This window comes from Rutidosis leptorrhynchoides, chromosome 9 (assembly GCF_046630445.1).
Source record: "Rutidosis leptorrhynchoides isolate AG116_Rl617_1_P2 chromosome 9, CSIRO_AGI_Rlap_v1, whole genome shotgun sequence".
In the NCBI taxonomy this organism is placed as follows: Eukaryota; Viridiplantae; Streptophyta; class Magnoliopsida; order Asterales; family Asteraceae; genus Rutidosis; species Rutidosis leptorrhynchoides.
This window is the reverse complement of record NC_092341.1, coordinates 126,417,390-126,436,331: the sequence shown is the minus strand read 5'-3', so window position 1 is coordinate 126,436,331 and position 18,942 is coordinate 126,417,390.

The window sequence follows — 18,942 nt, the reverse complement described above, 5'->3', positions numbered from 1 at the left end:
TTATTATTATTGCTATTATTATTAAATATTGTTATTATTACTAGTATTACTAGTATTATAATAATAATTATTATCATTATTACTAATCTATGTATTATTATTACTATTATTAGGATTATTATTATTATTATTATTATTATTATTATTATTATTATTATTATTATGAAAATAATAAAAGTTATTATTATTTTCATTAATATAGTATTAGTATTATTTTATAAATATTAGTATTATTAATCTATTTATAATTATCATTATCATTATTATTATTATTATCATTATAATAAGTAATATTATTAATATTATCGTAATTTTTATAGATATGATCTTCATTATTAAGTATTGTTACCAAAAATTATTATTTTTATTATCATTACTATTAAACTTTTCATTTTTTTAAAAACTGTTATTATTATCATTATTATTATTGTTATAAGTAGTATTACTATTAATATCATTATAGTATCATTAATAGAATCATTAATATTAATATCAATATTATTTATATTAATATTATTATTAATATTATTAATATTATTAATATTATTATTATTATTATTATTATTATTAATATTATTATTATTATTATTATTATTATTATTATTATTATTATTATTATTATTATTATTATTATTATTATTTTTACTGATATTGTCTTAGTATTATTATAATTACTATTTTAACAAACAAATGATATATACATATATAAAAATATATTTAATACATATAACATAACAAAATTTATATTTTATATAAAATGAATATATATTAATTAAATAATGAAATATATAATTATTAATATAAAAATTATATCACTAATAATTATATATATATTTGCTCGATTACAAGTATACGTTTTAATATATATATAAATGATATAGGTTCGTGAATCCAAGGCCAACCATGCATTGTTCAGTATTGTCGTATACATAGTTTACTACAAAATATCGTATCGTGAGTTTCATTACTCCCTTTTTAAATGCTTTTGCAATATATATTTTTGGGACTGAGAATACATGCGCTGTTTTAAAAATGTTTGATGAGACAGACACAAGTACTCAAAAATTAAATTCTATGGTTGGATTATCGAAATCGAATATCGCCCCTTTTAACTTGGTAGCCTAAGAATTTGGGAACTGGCCCCTAATTGACGCGAATCCTAAAGATAGATCTATGGGCCTAACAAATCCCATTCTGAAATTTGGAATGCTTTAGTACTTCGAGTTATTATCATATCTGATGAGAGTCTCGGAATGATGGGTATATTCTATATGCATCCTTGTTAGTCGGTTACCAGGTGTTCACCATATGAATGATTTTTATCTCTATGCAGTTTGCGAAATGCCTAATATGAGATGTATATTTATAGGAAAAAAATGAAATCTTGTGGTCTTTTAAAATTATGGAATTGATCGATTATGATAAACTAATGAGCTCACCAACCTTTTGGTTGACACTTTTATCCATGTTTATTCTCAGGTATTAAAGAAATCTTCTGCTGTGCATTTGCTCATTTTAAAGATATTACTTGGAGTCATTCATGGCATATTTCAAAATACGTTGCATTCGAGTCGTTGAGTTCAATAAGATTATTATTAAGTCATTTATAGTTTGGATATATTATGAAATGGTATGCATACATGTCAACTTTCGATGTAATGAAAGTTGTCTTTTAAAAACAAATGCAATATTTGTAAAATGTATCATTTAGAGGTCAAATACCTCGCAATGTAACCATATGTTATTGTATTCGTCCTTATGGATTAGGACGGGTCGTCTCATGAGGTGGATATCTAAAATAAAGATATATAGAACTTTGAAGTGTGCTATTAAAACGTGCAAGGAGATTATGAAATACAGTATGCACATTTAGGGATATACTTAGAAGAATTGAGTAGATGTAACCTAGTACAACTATCAAAGTGTAAACTGGACAATGTTATCCTAGCTATGATGTTAGAATTTTAGGAGGATGTTGAAATGTCCCGTTCATATCGATTATAAACATTTCATATTAATTGATCTCTTTGCGAGGTTTTGACCTCTACATGAGACGTTTTTCAAAGACTGCATTCGTTTTTAAAACAAACCATAAACCTTTATTTTATCGACAAGGTTAAAAAGACACCACCTAGATTATCAAGAAATGATAATCTAAAAATATCACACTTACACACTACCAAAACATATTGGTTTACAATATTAATATGTTACAACAAAGTAAATCTCGAATGCAGTTTTAAACAATATTATACAATCATGCTGACACCGAATCTTGTCCATATTTTAGCATGCAACAGCGGAAGCTCTTAATAATCACCTGAGAATAAACATGCTTTAAACGTCAACACCTGGTAACCGACATTAACAAGATGCATATAATAATATCCCCTATCATTCTGGGAAATCCATCGGACATGATAAAAAACGAATTCGAAGTACTAAAACATCTGGTACTTTGGATGGGGTTCGTTAGGCCCAATAGATCTATCTTTAGGATTCGCGTCAATTAGTAGATCGGTTTACTAATTCTTAGGCTACCAAGCAAAAGGGGCATATTCGGCTTCGATCATTCACCCATATAATGTAGTTTCAATTACTTGTGTCTATTTCGTAAAACATTTATAAAACTGCATGTATTCTCATCCCAAAAATATTAGATTTTAAAAGTGGGACTATAACTCACTTTCACAGATTTTTACTTCGTCGGGAAGTAAGACTTGGCCACTGGTCGATTCACGAACCTATAACAAATATGTACATATATATCAAAGTATGTTCAAAATATATTTACAACATTTTTTATTACGTTTTAATGATTTGAGTTTATATAGTCAGCTGTCCTCGTTAGTAACCTACAACTAGTTGTCCACAGTTAGATGTATGGAAATAAATCGATATATATTATCTTGAATCAATCCAAGACCCAGTATATACACATCTCAGGCTAGATCACAACTCAAAGTAAATATATTTTTGGAATCAACCTCAACCCTATATAGCTAACTCAAACATTACTGCATATAGGGTGTCTATGGTTGTTCCAAATAATATATATACATGGGTCGATATGATATGTCAAAACATTTGCATACGTGTCTATGGTATCCCAAGATTACATAATATATTAGAATACATGAATAATACCATATAAGTTAGCTAGGATATGATTAATATAGATTTGTTACCAATTTTCACATAGCTACAACAAGCAAAATTATCTAATCTTGTTTTACCCATAACTTCTTCGTTTTAAATCCATTTTGAGTGATTCAAGTTGCTATGGTTTCATATTGAACTTAAGTTTATGAATTTAAACATAAAAAGTATAAGTTTATAGTCAGAAATACAGATTACATGTCGTTTTTGTAAAGGTAGTCATTTTAGTCGAAAGAACGACGTCTAGATGACCATTTTGGAAAACATACTTCCACTTTGAGTTTAACCATGATTTTTGGATGTAGTTTCATGTTCATAAGAGAAATAATTTCCCAGAAGAATAGCTCTTAAATCAAAGTTTATCATAGTTTTTAATTAACTAACCCAAAACAGCCCGCGGTGTTACTACGTCAGCGTATATCCGGTTTTACGGTGTTTTTTCGTGTTTTCAGATTTTAAATCATTAAGTTAGCATATAATATAGATATAGAACATGTGTCTAGTTGATTTTAAAAGTCAATTTAGAAGGATTAACTTTTGTTTGCGAACAAGTTTAGAATTAACTAAACTATGTTCTAGTGATTACAACTTTAAACCTTCGAATACGATAGTTTTATATATATGATTCGAATGATGTTATGAACATCATTATTACCTCAAGTTTTATGGATAAACCTACTAGAAATGAGAAAAATAGATCTAGCTTCAAAGGATCCTTGGATGGCTTGAAAGTTCTTGAAGCAAAATCATGACACGAAAACAAATTCAAGTAAGATTTCCACTCGAAATAAGATTTTTATAGTTATAGAAATTGAATCAAAGTTTGTGTGACAACCCGGAAATTTCCAACCAAATTTAAACTTTAATCTTTATATGTTTCCGACACGATAAGCAATATTTGTTAAGTTAAATTTCAAGAATTTTAAACTATGTTCATACATTCATTCAACCTCGACCAAGTTCCAACAATTCACGAACCATTAAACAAATATGATTATATTTGTATACGTGTATATATATTATAACTTGAAACGTAAACAAAATATTAGATTAAATACTTTATATGATTGTATCTGTTTCAAAATGTTTATCAATGGAATTAGAAGATAAGATCAAATGATTAAATTATCAGATATATTGAATTATGATTACAAGTCTCTGTTGAAAGGCCCACGTTGATTTGAGAAATCTTTCCATTTTAACAATATTCGGAAAATAATAAAGTGATTTATAAATAAGAACAAATTGTCATTCATTGAGAACTAGACAAAGGATAGTGGAAGATTAAATCTCATAACGACTCGATTGATCTATTTAGTTGCAAACGTACAAAAACGTTTTCAGTTTAAAAAGAACTTTATTATTAAAACGTATATAACTTTTATAAATATCTAGAACCACTTTTGACAACTCATTACTTAACTAGTATGATAAAGATAACGATATTTATATTTTATTTTATTAAATATATATAACGATTTAAATTAAAATTATATATATTTATACGCGTATTATACGTACATAGTTTTATACTTTTACTATACTTAAACTTTACCCTTACTTTATTTTTACTTTACTTTAACTTTAATAATTCACTTTAATAATTCATACTTTAATAATTTACTTTAATAATTCGTACTTTAATAATTCACTTTAATAATTCATACTTTAATAATTCACTTTAATAATTCATACTTTAATAATTCACTTTAATAATTCATACTTTAATAATTCACTTTAATAATTCAAAAATCTATTATAAATAGAATTCAATAGGTTTCATTATTTCATAGAAACTTGAAAATATTTTTCTCTAAACTCTCTCAATCGATTTACATATATATATTTACTCCGTATTATTTCAAGATATTATTAGTATACATAAAATATTACGACGGAGTGTTGTCCGAGTGATTTCGAAATTGTTTTTCGAGTTGGATAGGATTAAGGAAATTATGGGTTATAGCTATGGAGGTGATTGAATATGGTTCATGGGTATGCTCGTGAGGTCAATATAGTGTTTATCATTTCCGTTGCGCCTACGTACCTTTCCTGCAATATTGAATCTCGATATTGATACGTGAGTACTCATAATTTAACTTTTACATACTAATAGTGTATCCCTGACTAGTGCTCGAGTATTTAGGATTATGCATGCTTGTACTTTTGATATTGCCCTTAGACAGGTTAGGTTGAATCTTGAATTAGTTACACTTGCAGTTGAGATAAGGTATAAGATATGCATGTCTTTGAAAAGCTAGCGAAAAATTAAGAACTTTTTCTTTAGATATCGAATGGTTTCGATGAATGGATTAGAAGTTATAATAAATTGAATTTTCGATATTTTTATTAAAAATGATTATTATTATAGTCGTTTTTATCGTCGTTCTAGTTTTATCTTATTATTATCATTATTATTATCTTTATCAATAAAAGGGATTATCATTAAAAATTGTTATTTTTTTTATTTATTACTATCGTTATTATCGTTAAAGTTATTATTAGTATTATTATTATTATTATTATCATTATTAATATATATATCATTATTTAAAAATGGTTATTGTTATTGTTATTATTATTATTACTATATTATCATTAAGATAATTATTAGTATTATCGTTAATAATGTTATAGTAACTATCATTATTAATATTAGTGTAATTAAAACAAATATTTGTAACACCTAATTATTTTGATTACTATTATTATCATTATTATGGACACGATATAAAAGATGATTTAAAAGCTATTAAACGAAACGATTAGGAAATAATGAGTAAGAGTATCATGATGAAATTAAAATATTATAAGATATTGATTTAGATAAAATTATCGTTCTTATTATTTTTATCATTACTATTATTATTAAAAGTATCGTTAGTATTAAAACTATCATTTTAACAAAAATTATCATTTTAATAGAAATGTCATTGTTACTATAAAATATCATTATTATTATTATTTTAAATTTAAATAGAATTATTATTTTAAAGATAATATTAAAAATTATCGTAAATATTAAAGTTATCATAATTAGAATTATCGTTTTATCATAATTTCATCTTAGTAATTATAAATATTGATATTTTTAAAATAATAATTATTATTACAAAATAATACAACTTTTACTTACTATCAGTATAGATATTATTTTATCAAATAAATATGTGATACAAACATATTTTACTACGTGTAATAACTTACTTTAATAATACATATCATATTATCTTTATGATATTAAATGAACCCTATAAATTTTATTAATTAATATATATAAAAGTATATTTTATTATATAAATTTAATATAAAATTTTATTTATTAATAAATAAATTATATTATTTACTCTAATAAATCTTTTAAAAATATTTAAAAATATAAAACGACGATATTTAAACTATATATATATCATGTATAGATTTTTGGAAATTATTTTGAGTCAAATTTACTTTTGTTGACTTTTGCATATTAGTCTCGAGCATTAGGATTATGGTACACTATGACTTGACCTAATTTGTTAGACAAATATTGACCAACACATAAATATATATAATTAATTTAGGTTCGTGAATCCGAGGCCAACCTTGCACTTGTTCAATGACGTTATATGTATTTTTACTACGAAATACAGTATGGTGAGTTTCATTTTCCTTTTTACCCTTTATATTTTTGGGACTGAGAATACATGCGCTTTTATAAATGTTTGACGAAATAGACACAAGTAATTGAAACTACATTCTATGGTTGAATTATCGAAATCGAATATGCCCCTTTTTATTAAAGTCTGGTAATCTAAGAATTAGGGAACATACACCCTAATTGACGCGAATCCTAAAGATAGATCTATTGGGCCTAACAAACCCCATCCAAAGTACCGGATGCTTTAGTACTTCGAAATTTATATCATGTCCGAAGGAGGATCCCGGAATGATAGGGGATATTCTTATATGTATCTAGTTAATGTCGGTTACCAGGTGTTCACCATATGAATGATTATTTTTGTCTCTATGCATGGGACGTATATTTATGAGAACTGGAAATGAAATTCTTGTGGTCTATTAAAATGATGGAAATAAATTATTATGATAAACTAATGAACTCACCAACCTTTTGGTTGACACTTTAAAGCATGTTTATTCTCAGGTGTTAAAGAAATCTTCCACTGTGCATTTGCTCATTTTAAAGATATTACTTGGAGTCTTTCATAGCATATTTCGAAGAACGTTACATTCGAGTCATTGAGTTCATCAAAGATTATTATTAAATTAATTTATAGTTGGATAGTGGATATTATGAAATGGTATGCATGCCTGTCAATTTTCAATGTAAAGAAAGTTTGTCTTTTAAAAACGAATGCAATGTTTGTAAAATGTATCATATAGAGGTCAAATACCTCGCAATGTAATCAACTATTGTGAATCGTTTATAATGTATATGAACGGGTCCTTTCAGTTGGTATCAGAGCGGTGGTCTTAGCGAACCAGGTCTACATTAGTGTGTCTAACTGATAAGTCGATAGGATGCATTAGTGAGTCTGGACTTCGACCGTGTCTGCATGTCAAAAGTTTTGCTTATCATTTTGTGTCGAAAATTAACTTCTTATCATCCTCAGGAAATTACCTGCTTATCATTTTTAGTCTAAGACACGTCTTGCTGCATTGATTGCATGAATAGTGTATAAACAAAAATTCATATCTTAGCTTATCTGCTAAATCATATCTTATCGTATTTGTTACTTTAAACTTTGCCTGACATATCCCGCAAAGTCCTCCGTAATCTACGAAATCTTTTCTATGTAATTAGAATACCATCCGTTAGCCAAAATCATTTCATATCGGGAAAAAAAAATCCTTTCTCCAATCGTACGAAATGGAATTCGTCATCAGTTCAAGTCACTTAGATTCTGAAATGGAATCCCATTCAAGCTCCGAAAGCAGTGTGACCGGAATAGATCAACCAATCAGTCATCACCTATTCTGGATGAATTGGGGATGGGTTCGTAGCCTCCTCAATCATTGGAGACAAGAAGAAGGTGATCCCTTCCATCCACCACATTGCCCTCTTGACGAAGAACCTGAATCACTTACCGGCGAACCTGTTCGAAACACCATTTTCTCGCTCATTTCCAGAGTATCTCGTCACGATTATATATTACATCAAATTTTAGATTTTATTTATCCGCTCGTCCGAGCCGACAATCACCCCGGTGTAATAGAAGAAGTCAACGAGCTTCGCGTTCGGGTAGTGGCTTTGGAGAATATGGTGCAGAGATTACAAACACCAGCAGCAGCAACAACAGCATAACCAGTACCACCATCATCAATGCCAACAGTACCATTACCACCTCCAACCACAACCGCGTCGTAAACTTCAACTTCACAATCCGTCCCACGAGCATCAACGTCATACGCACCATAGATACCAAGGAGTACCAACAACAATAACTGACGAAGTATTAATTCATAGCTTCATTGGAGAAACATTCCGCGGTGATTATGTAATCTCTAAAGTCTTAGAGATTATCTAATCTAGTCCTAACCATAAATCAGTTAAGCGAACCAAAATGATAGAAGAAAGAGTAGAAACCCTGACAAAAATGGTGTGTGATCAACAAGCTAAACTTGCTTTACCAACAGCATCAACAGTACCGTCAGCGTTATCAGCATCGCCAGTACAGTCAACCTCTGGATCAACAACACCGATAACATCACAAACTCAGTCAGTTCAAGAATCACTGTGGACATCATTACGAATCAATAACGTGTATATTGTATCAACGAGTTATGAAGAATTAACTCATTCCCTCTGAAGAAATTATATGTATATTATATATATATATATATATATATATATATATATATATATATATATATATATATATATATATATATTTTTTTTTTTTTTTGAAATAAATCATTCCGTGCTAAGCTATTGTGTGTGAATCTTAACTACGCGGTTAATTCATATTACAAATATGCAATAATGTACGTCCTTCGGCTGCAACTTAACCAGCGTTAACTACAATCTCTGTCGTAATTCAACAAATTCCAATTCATAATAAATCAAGTATATATTTGATTTTACACTTTCATCATCGATGTACCCGAAACTTTTCAGATAACATCATTCGTACTTTGCGAAATTCACAAGAATTCCACGAACTGAACATCATACATCAACAAATAACGAAGTATTAATTCATAATTTCAATGTCATTAAAGAAATACTGCGTAAAAGTTATGTACTTTTTAAAGCCTTTAGGGATTATTCAATTCTAGTTTCAACCGTAAATCAAATGAGTTTAATTTAACATTAACTCATTAAATCTATGTTACATCTGAAGAAAATATACATATATATATTTTCATAAAGACTGTAATAAAATTCTTTTGTACAAAATATTAATTGTGAAATTTTTTTAACGAGATATATAAATTCACAATTAATATGTTACATTCTTCGAATCTGATTCAGCAAATTATCCATTATACTCCCTACTTTCATAATAATATACATTCTTTTATAGAAATCAAAACAACCATACTCATTCGAAATTTAATTACATATTCTGATTTTGAAATCTCAAAATTCAACTTGAGATATGACCAAAATCATCACTCTTAGATCCTTACATCTTTCACAAGCTATATTTTGACTTCAAAACTGTGTTAGAACATCAAATGTATGTTAACAATTACAATCTGTGTTCAAACCCTTCGAAAATTGTTGAAGACACTTCGAATGATGAGCAATCGAGATGATGATCCAACCACATGTTACCCACAGTTATGTACCCGAAAAACTCTTGAAACCAAAGTAAAAGTTTAAACAACGTATCCGCGTCAGATTCTTTGACATTTATTAGCAAAAATAACTTTGTGACTCCTATTCAAAGTAGCCAGTTTTGTCACAGCTTCAGCAAGTCAACTTCGACTTTTCAGTTAGACTAACCTTATTATAACCTTGAGATATACACCATCGTTACCAGGGAACCTTTCACTTTCCACCACATTATTAGCAGATGTATCAACAACTTCATTACCCTTTGACTTTAGCCTCTCCAAAAAGTCATTATAATTATTCATTGAAACCCCATCATTTACTCATTCGCATCTTGTAATGAGAATTGCCATACGAATCATTGGGAATTAGCAATCAGTATTTTGAAATCTCACAGCATGTCTACGCCAACAATTATATGTGTATATATAACGTCTATCTTCTGGACTTAATTTGAATGTGAAGTTTCTGAAAAACACTCCGAACTACGAATTGGTTCTACAAAAATGGAAAAAATGCTGATGAAGCAGCAAAAACTATAAATGACTTTAAACAGTAAAAGCTGGATGATAATGATGAAGTGTGCTGGCAAAGCGTAGAAAAAGAGAAGTTTTGGAACTGGAAAACGGATTGAGCAAAGTAGGAAGGAGGCTGTGGACAAATTACAAAGGCTGAACCTGACTTCAAAGGATCCAAATGATTCAGTACCTGCTGAAGTCGTTAACGAATACCTTGCTCCTGACTCTAAACCCCTGCGGACAATATTCTTCATCATCCTTTGATATTAGAAATTCTAAAATATCATCGTATCTTTCATTATAAATATCCTCCATATTTCTGAAGATATTTTTTTAATTTTTCTTATTTGAAATCATTTACCTCTTCGCGCTATCTGTATTACATCATAAAAGAAACTATTTTAGTTTCTAAATTCTGAAACATTCAAGTTAAGATAGGAATATTTTGAAGTAGTGTTGGGAACTGAAGCATGAATTAGTATAATATAATGACACTTGATCAATGTGATTATATTACAGTAAGTCATGCTGAGTTTCTAAATGGAACGTAATGATTCACAGATCATAACATCATCATGTGCCATGTTATACGACTCTTGTATTCTATTTAACCTCTAAAATATCAAGAAAACATTTCTTGATTATTTATGCCTTTTCCAAGGTATTCTAGTAATTTGACAAGTCAAGATCATGCCATCACAATTTCCTTCCTAGAACATTAACAATGTTCATTCCGAAATTCATATCTGTGAATTCTGGACCATTACAAGCGGTGCTTAATCGCAAGAAGAAGAAACGAGAGGACAAAACTCCGAAATAGAAATTGGGGTATAAATTGCAGCAAATAAAAGAGAGCATTAACTGTGAATGATAATGATTATAGAAGACAGAAGCAGAGACTTTGAAATATAAGGGAACATATAAAGCCCAACGACAAACCAGAAATTATAAACCATATATATCGATGCATATAGCAATATAAAGACACGGGAGAACTAGAAACACTATAAACCCAAGAGTATAGTAGAAGTAAATAGATTCTTCCGGCGGTACATAAAAAATAAGGATGACCGATATGAGAGTTAGAAGTATATCGAGAATCAGAACTGGATGGAGCATATTGATGAATACTTTAAAATATGAGTTGAGGGGGGAAAGAATGGAAGGTGATGAAACATGACTAGGAACTTAGAAATCAACAGATTTAACTCACACAATGGCGGAATAAGTGAATCAAACCCTCTAGTGAATAGGTTAAGTTTTTTTTGATTAATTTAGACAAACCACAACTAAATCAAGTGTGATTAGATCAACACCTAGATCTATTATTCACCACCTGGGTGATTTGGACTGAGAGAGAATCGGAGGAGCTCACTAGATCTGAGTGTGTGTAACAAATGAGAGGCTTAACCTAAAATGAAGAACATAAGACTTTATATACCCCTGCTGTTGACTCATCCATACGATTCATTCATCACACGTACGAGGTGGCTTCATCAGCCGTACGGGTGATCACTCACTCGTGTCTTCTCATTTAGGTTGTAATTGTGACTTAGCTCAGCATCAACCGTGCGTATGATCCTGTCAGCCGTACTAGAGAGGCTTCACTCGTACGTCTGACTAAGTCTAACATAGTCAGACATCTAAATCTCGTTCCTGCAGTTCCTGTAACCACATACAAACATGAATAGGATAATAATGAGCAATCATGGTGGCCTGTAAACTGTTGTACCTGCAATGGACGTGGGTATATGTCTAGGGACTCGCATAAAATGCATCAACAGAAGGTGTGAGTTGTAAGGAAACGAAGAAAATCTCCGACAGAACAATTAAAATGGACGATCGCATTTAAAGCGGATCCTAATTCCCTTGATTACCGGAGAGTCAAATCTTATTAAGAAGATTTTCTTCAAATCCTTTGAAATCTGGGAATCAATCATATCTACGTCAAATGATAAGATGAATCTACACTTACTCATTTCACTCTTCTATGTTAGCTTCATTCGTACTCTTCATATAAATGGATTGTTTATCCAAATTATTCGCTGATGATAAAACTCTAATTTTCAGCCCGTATGCATCATGAAAACATACTTATTATCATTCACGACCTTTCCACTCAAATTTCGGGACGAAATTTCTTTAACGGGTAGGTACTGTGACAACCCGGAAATTTCCAACCAAATTTAAACTTTAATCTTTATATGTTTCTGACACGATAAGCAATATTTGTTAAGTTAAATTTCAAGAATTTTAAACTATGTTCATACATTCATTCAACCTCGACCAAGTTCCAACAATTCACGAACCATTAAACAAATATGATTATATTTGTATACGTGTATATATATTATAACTTGAAACGTAAACAAAATATTAGATTAAATACTTTATATGATTGTATCTGTTTCAAAATGTTTATCAATGGAATTAGAAGATAAGATCAAATGATTGAATTATCAGATATATTGAATTATGATTACAAGTCTCTGTTGAAAGGCCCACGTTGATTTGAGAAATCTTTCCATTTTAACAATATTCGGAAAATGATAAAGTGATTTATAAATAAGAACAAATTGTCATTCATTGAGAACTAGACAAAGGATAGTGGAAGATTAAATCTCATAACGACTCGATTGATCTATTTAGTTGCAAACGTACAAAAACATTTTCAGTTTAAAAAGAACTTTATTATTAAAACGTATATAACTTTTATAAATATCTAGAACCACTTTTGACAACTCATTACTTAACTAGTATGATAAAGATAACGATATTTATATTTTATTTTATTAAATATATATAACAATTTAAATTAATATTATATATATTTATACGCGTATTATACGTACATAGTTTTATACTTTTACTATACTTAAGCTTTACCCTTACTTTATTTTTACTTTACTTTAACTTTAATAATTCACTTTAATAATTCATACTTTAATAATTTACTTTAATAATTCGTACTTTAATAATTCACTTTAATAATTCATACTTTAATAATTCACTTTACTAATTCATACTTTAATAATTCATACTTTAATAATTCACTTTAATAATTCAAAAATCTATTATAAATAGAATTCAATAGGTTTCATTATTTCATAGAAACTTGAAAATATTTTTCTCTAAACTCTCTCAATCGATTTACATATATATATTTACTCCGTATTATTTCAAGATATTATTAGTATACATAAAATATTACGACGGAGTGCTGTCCGAGTGATTTCAAAATTGTTTTTCGAGTTGGATAGGATTAAGGAAATTATGGGTTATAGCTATGGAGGTGATTGAATATGGTTCATGGGTATGCTCTTGAGGTCAATATAGTGTTTATCATTTCCGTTGCGCCTACGTACCTTTCCTGCAATATTGAATCTCGATATTGATACGTGAGTACTCATAATTTAACTTTTACATACTAATAGTGTATCCCTGACTAGTGCTCGAGTATTTAGGATTATGCATGCTTGTACTTTTGATATTGCCCTTAGACAGGTTAGGTTGAATCTTGAATTAGTTACACTTGCAGTTGAGATAAGGTATAAGATATGCATGTCTTTGGAAAGCTAGCGAAAAATTAAGAACTTTTTCTTTAGATATCGAATGGTTTCGATGAACGAATTAGAAGTTATAATAAATTGAATTTTCGATATTTTTATTAAAAATGATTATTATTATCGTCGTTTTTATCGTCGTTCTAGTTTTATCTTATTATTATCATTATTATTATCTTTATCAATAAAAGGGATTATCATTAAAAATTGTTATTTTTTTTATTTATTACTATCGTTATTATCGTTAAAGTTATTATTAGTATTATTATTATTATTATTATCATTATTAATATATATATCATTATTTAAAAATGGTTATTGTTATTGTTATTATTATTATTACTATATTATCATTAAGATAATTATTAGTATTATCGTTAATAATGTTATAGTAACTATCATTATTAATATTAGTGTAATTAAAACAAATATTTGTAACACCTAATTATTTTGATTACTATTATTATCATTATTATGGACACGATATAAAAGATGATTTAAAATCTATTAAACGAAACGATTAGGAAATAATGAGTAAGAGTATCATGATGAAATTAAAATATTATAAGATATTGATTTAGATAAAATTATCGTTCTTATTATTTTTATCATTACTATTATTATTAAAAGTATCGTTAGTATTAAAACTATCATTTTAACAAAAATTATCATTTTAATAGAAATGTCATTGTTACGATAAAATATCATTATTATTATTATTTTAAATTTAAATAGAATTATTATTTTAAAGATAATATTAAAAATTATCGTAAATATTAAAGTTATCATAATTAGAATTATCGTTTTATCATAATTTCATCTTAGTAATTATAAATATTGATATTTTTATAATAATAATTATTATTACAAAATAATACAACTTTTACTTACTATCAGTATAGATATTATTTTATCAAATAAATATGTGATACAAACATATTTTACTACGTGTAATAACTTACTTTAATAATACCTATCATATTATCTTTATGATATTAAATGAACCCTATAAATTTTATTAATTAATATATATAAAAGTATATTTTATTATATAAATTTAATATAAAATTTTATTTATTAATAAATAAATTATATTATTTACTCTAATAAATCTTTTAAAAATATTTAAAAATATAAAACGACGATATTTAAACTATATATTAATCATGTATAGATTTTTGGAAATTATTTTGAGTCAAATTTACTTTTGTTGACTTTTGCATATTAGTCTCGAGCATTAGGATTATGGTACACTATGACTTGACCTAATTTGTTAGACAAATATTGACCAACACATAAATATATATAATTAATTTAGGTTCGTGAATCCGAGGCTAACCTTGCACTTGTTCAATGACGTTATATGTATTTTTACTACGAAATACAGTATGGTGAGTTTCATTTTCCTTTTTACCCTTTATATTTTTGGGACTGAGAATACATGCGCTTTTATAAATGTTTGACGAAATAGACACAAGTAATTGAAACTACATTCTATGGTTGAATTATCGAAATCGAATATGCCCCTTTTTATTAAAGTCTGGTAATCTAAGAATTAGGGAACATACACCCTAATTGATGCGAATCCTAAAGATAGATCTATTGGGCCTAACAAACCCCATCCAAAGTACCGGATGCTTTAGTACTTCGAAATTTATATCATGTCCGAAGGAGGATCCCGGAATGATAGGGGATATTCTTATATGTATCTAGTTAATGTCGGTTACCAGGTGTTCACCATATGAATGATTATTTTTGTCTCTATGCATGGGACGTATATTTATGAGAACTGGAAATGAAATTCTTGTGGTCTATTAAAATGATGGAAATAAATTATTATGATAAACTAATGAACTCACCCACCTTTTGGTTGACACTTTAAAGCATGTTTATTCTCAGGTGTTAAAGAAATCTTCCACTGTGCATTTGCTCATTTTAAAGATATTACTTGGAGTCTTTCATAGCATATTTCGAAGAACGTTGCATTCAAGTCATTGAGTTCATCAAAGATTATTATTAAATTAATTTATAGTTGGATAGTGGATATTATGAAATGGTATGCATGCCTGTCAATTTTCAATGTAAAGAAAGTTTGTCTTTTAAAAACGAATGCAATGTTTGTAAAATGTATCATATAGAGGTCAAATACCTCGCAATGTAATCAACTATTGTGAATCGTTTATAATGTATATGAACGGGTCCTTTCAGTTTGAGTATGAGTATTACCTTGAATTAGAAAGATATCTTACTGTAAATAAGAAAGATTTCTTGAGATTGGATGATCACTTAAAATGGATTTGCAAGATTGAAAGTAAGCTAGCAAACTTGGAAGTGTTGTTGGTGTGTTCTTGAGTAGTTCTTTTGTAACTTGGTTTATGTATGGATTTATGAACTACATTGAACTAGATTTTGATGAAGATGATGAAGAACACTTAGAACAATGGAAGAACACTTGAGAGAGTTTAGTTTGATGCATAAAAATTGAAAAATGAAAGTGTTTATGATGATGATTGAAAAAGTGATGTAGGTACTCCATATAAGGTCACATTAGTTTGTAATTTTGTGTAATCATTCATGCTAGTTTCCAAATGATGGTTCCCACATGGTTAGGTGACTCACATGTGCTGCTAAGAGCTGATAATTAGAGTGTATATACCAATAGTACATATATTTAGAAGCTGGGTATTGTACGAGTACGAATACGGGTGCATACGAGTAGAATTGTTGATGAAAATGAACGAGGATGTAATTGTAAGCATTTTTTGTTAAGTAGAAGTATTTTGATAAGTGTCTTGAAGTCTTTCAAAAGTGTATGAATACATATTAAAACACTACATGTATATACATTTTAACTGAGTCGTTAAGTCATCGTTAGTCATTACATGTAAGTGTTGTTTTGAAACCTTTAAGTTAACGATCTTGTTAAATGTTGTTAACCCATTGTTTATTATATCTAATGAGATGTTAAATTATTACATTATCATGATATTATGATGTATTAATATATCTTAATATGATATATATACATTTAAATGTCGTTACAACGATAATCGTTACATATATATCTCGTTTCGAAATCCTTAAGTTAGTACTTTTGTTTTTACATATGTAGTTCATTGTTAATACACTTAATGATATGTTTACTTATCATTTATCATGTTTAAATATATTGTATCAATATCTTAATATGATTCATATGTATTTAATAAGACGTTGTTATAACGATAATCGTTATATATATCGTTTTCGAGTTTCTTAATTCAATAGTCTCATTTTTATGTATATAACTCATTGTTAAAATACCTAATGAGATACTTACTTATCATAATATCATGTTAACTATATATATATATATATCCATATATATGTCATCATATAGTTTTTACAAGTTTTAACGTTCGTGAATCGCTGGTCAACTTGGGTGGTCAATTGTCTATATGAAACCTATTTCAATTAATCAAATCTTAACAAGTTTGATTGCTTAACATGTTGGAAATACTTAATCATGTAAATATCAATTTTATTTAATATATATAAACATGGAAAAGTTCGGGTCACTACAGATGTATACTTTTTTAGGACTTTTAAAGCTGTAATACCAACATCAGATGTGGATCATACCATTGTACAAACCTGCCAATTGGTATATATATATTATATTAGAAGACAATGCAAAATGATTATTGAACCCTCATTTATTCCGCACGTGATACAAACTAACGGATATAAGTTAACAACATTTAGTAATGGGGATCACTATGAAACATTTGTAAACATTAGGGGTTACCATGCTAAATTTAATTTTTATGTGTAACGACCCAAAAACTCTTTACGAGAATACACGATTTTTTTTTAAACAAACATAATCATTTTGGCCAGACCAAATGCACAGTGAGCATTTGGATGCGCGGCGCGCGCTAAAGTGCAGATCAAAGTCAGAACTTGTACTCGGCACTGGATATATGTGTTTGACCAATTGCGCGGCGCGCAGCAGAAAGCATGGCGCGCTTTATAACTGGAAAACGTATTCAGCCTATTTTAAATACATGACAAACCCTTTTTACCCAAACCGAGTTCCGTTAACCACAAACCAATTCCATCAATTTTCAAACATTAAATAACCGGGTTTTTAAACGACAAAAGTGCAATACGACCCTTGGGACTCCAATGACCTGTAAATACACAAACGTGACCATTTAGACCCGTTTCGTTTAAACACCACAAAAGACCAAGCATGGCGATTGGGGACACAATACCCAATCCTAAATCAATCCGAAAGCACGTCTTCTAAAGCAACGTATAAACGTCCACTAGTTCACACGCTTACCCGAGTCACCACCTTGCGAACCTATAAAAATAATATCAACGAGAAGGTAAGCTATAAAGTTTTATGAGGATAAACATACTATATACATACATATGCATAAAATGAATACGTATCACCAACACAAATAATAAAGACATACCGCATCCGAGTATAACTAGCAACCTATACATTACGTACCACAATGCCAAATCCGCGAGATTAGCTACAACACAACAATATATATGTATATATATATATATATATATATATATATATATATATATATATATATATATATATATATATATATATATATATATATATATGTGTATATATATATATATATATATATCTATATATATCTATATATGTATATATATATGTATATGTATATATATATGTATATATATATATGTATGTATATATATGTATATATATATGTATGTATATATATATGTGTATGTATATATATATATATATATATATATATATATATATATATATATATATATATATATATATATATATATATATATATATATATGCATCTACCCAAAATCCCAAGGTTAACCCCTTAACCTCAAACACATGAAGGCCGGCCGAAACTACACGCGC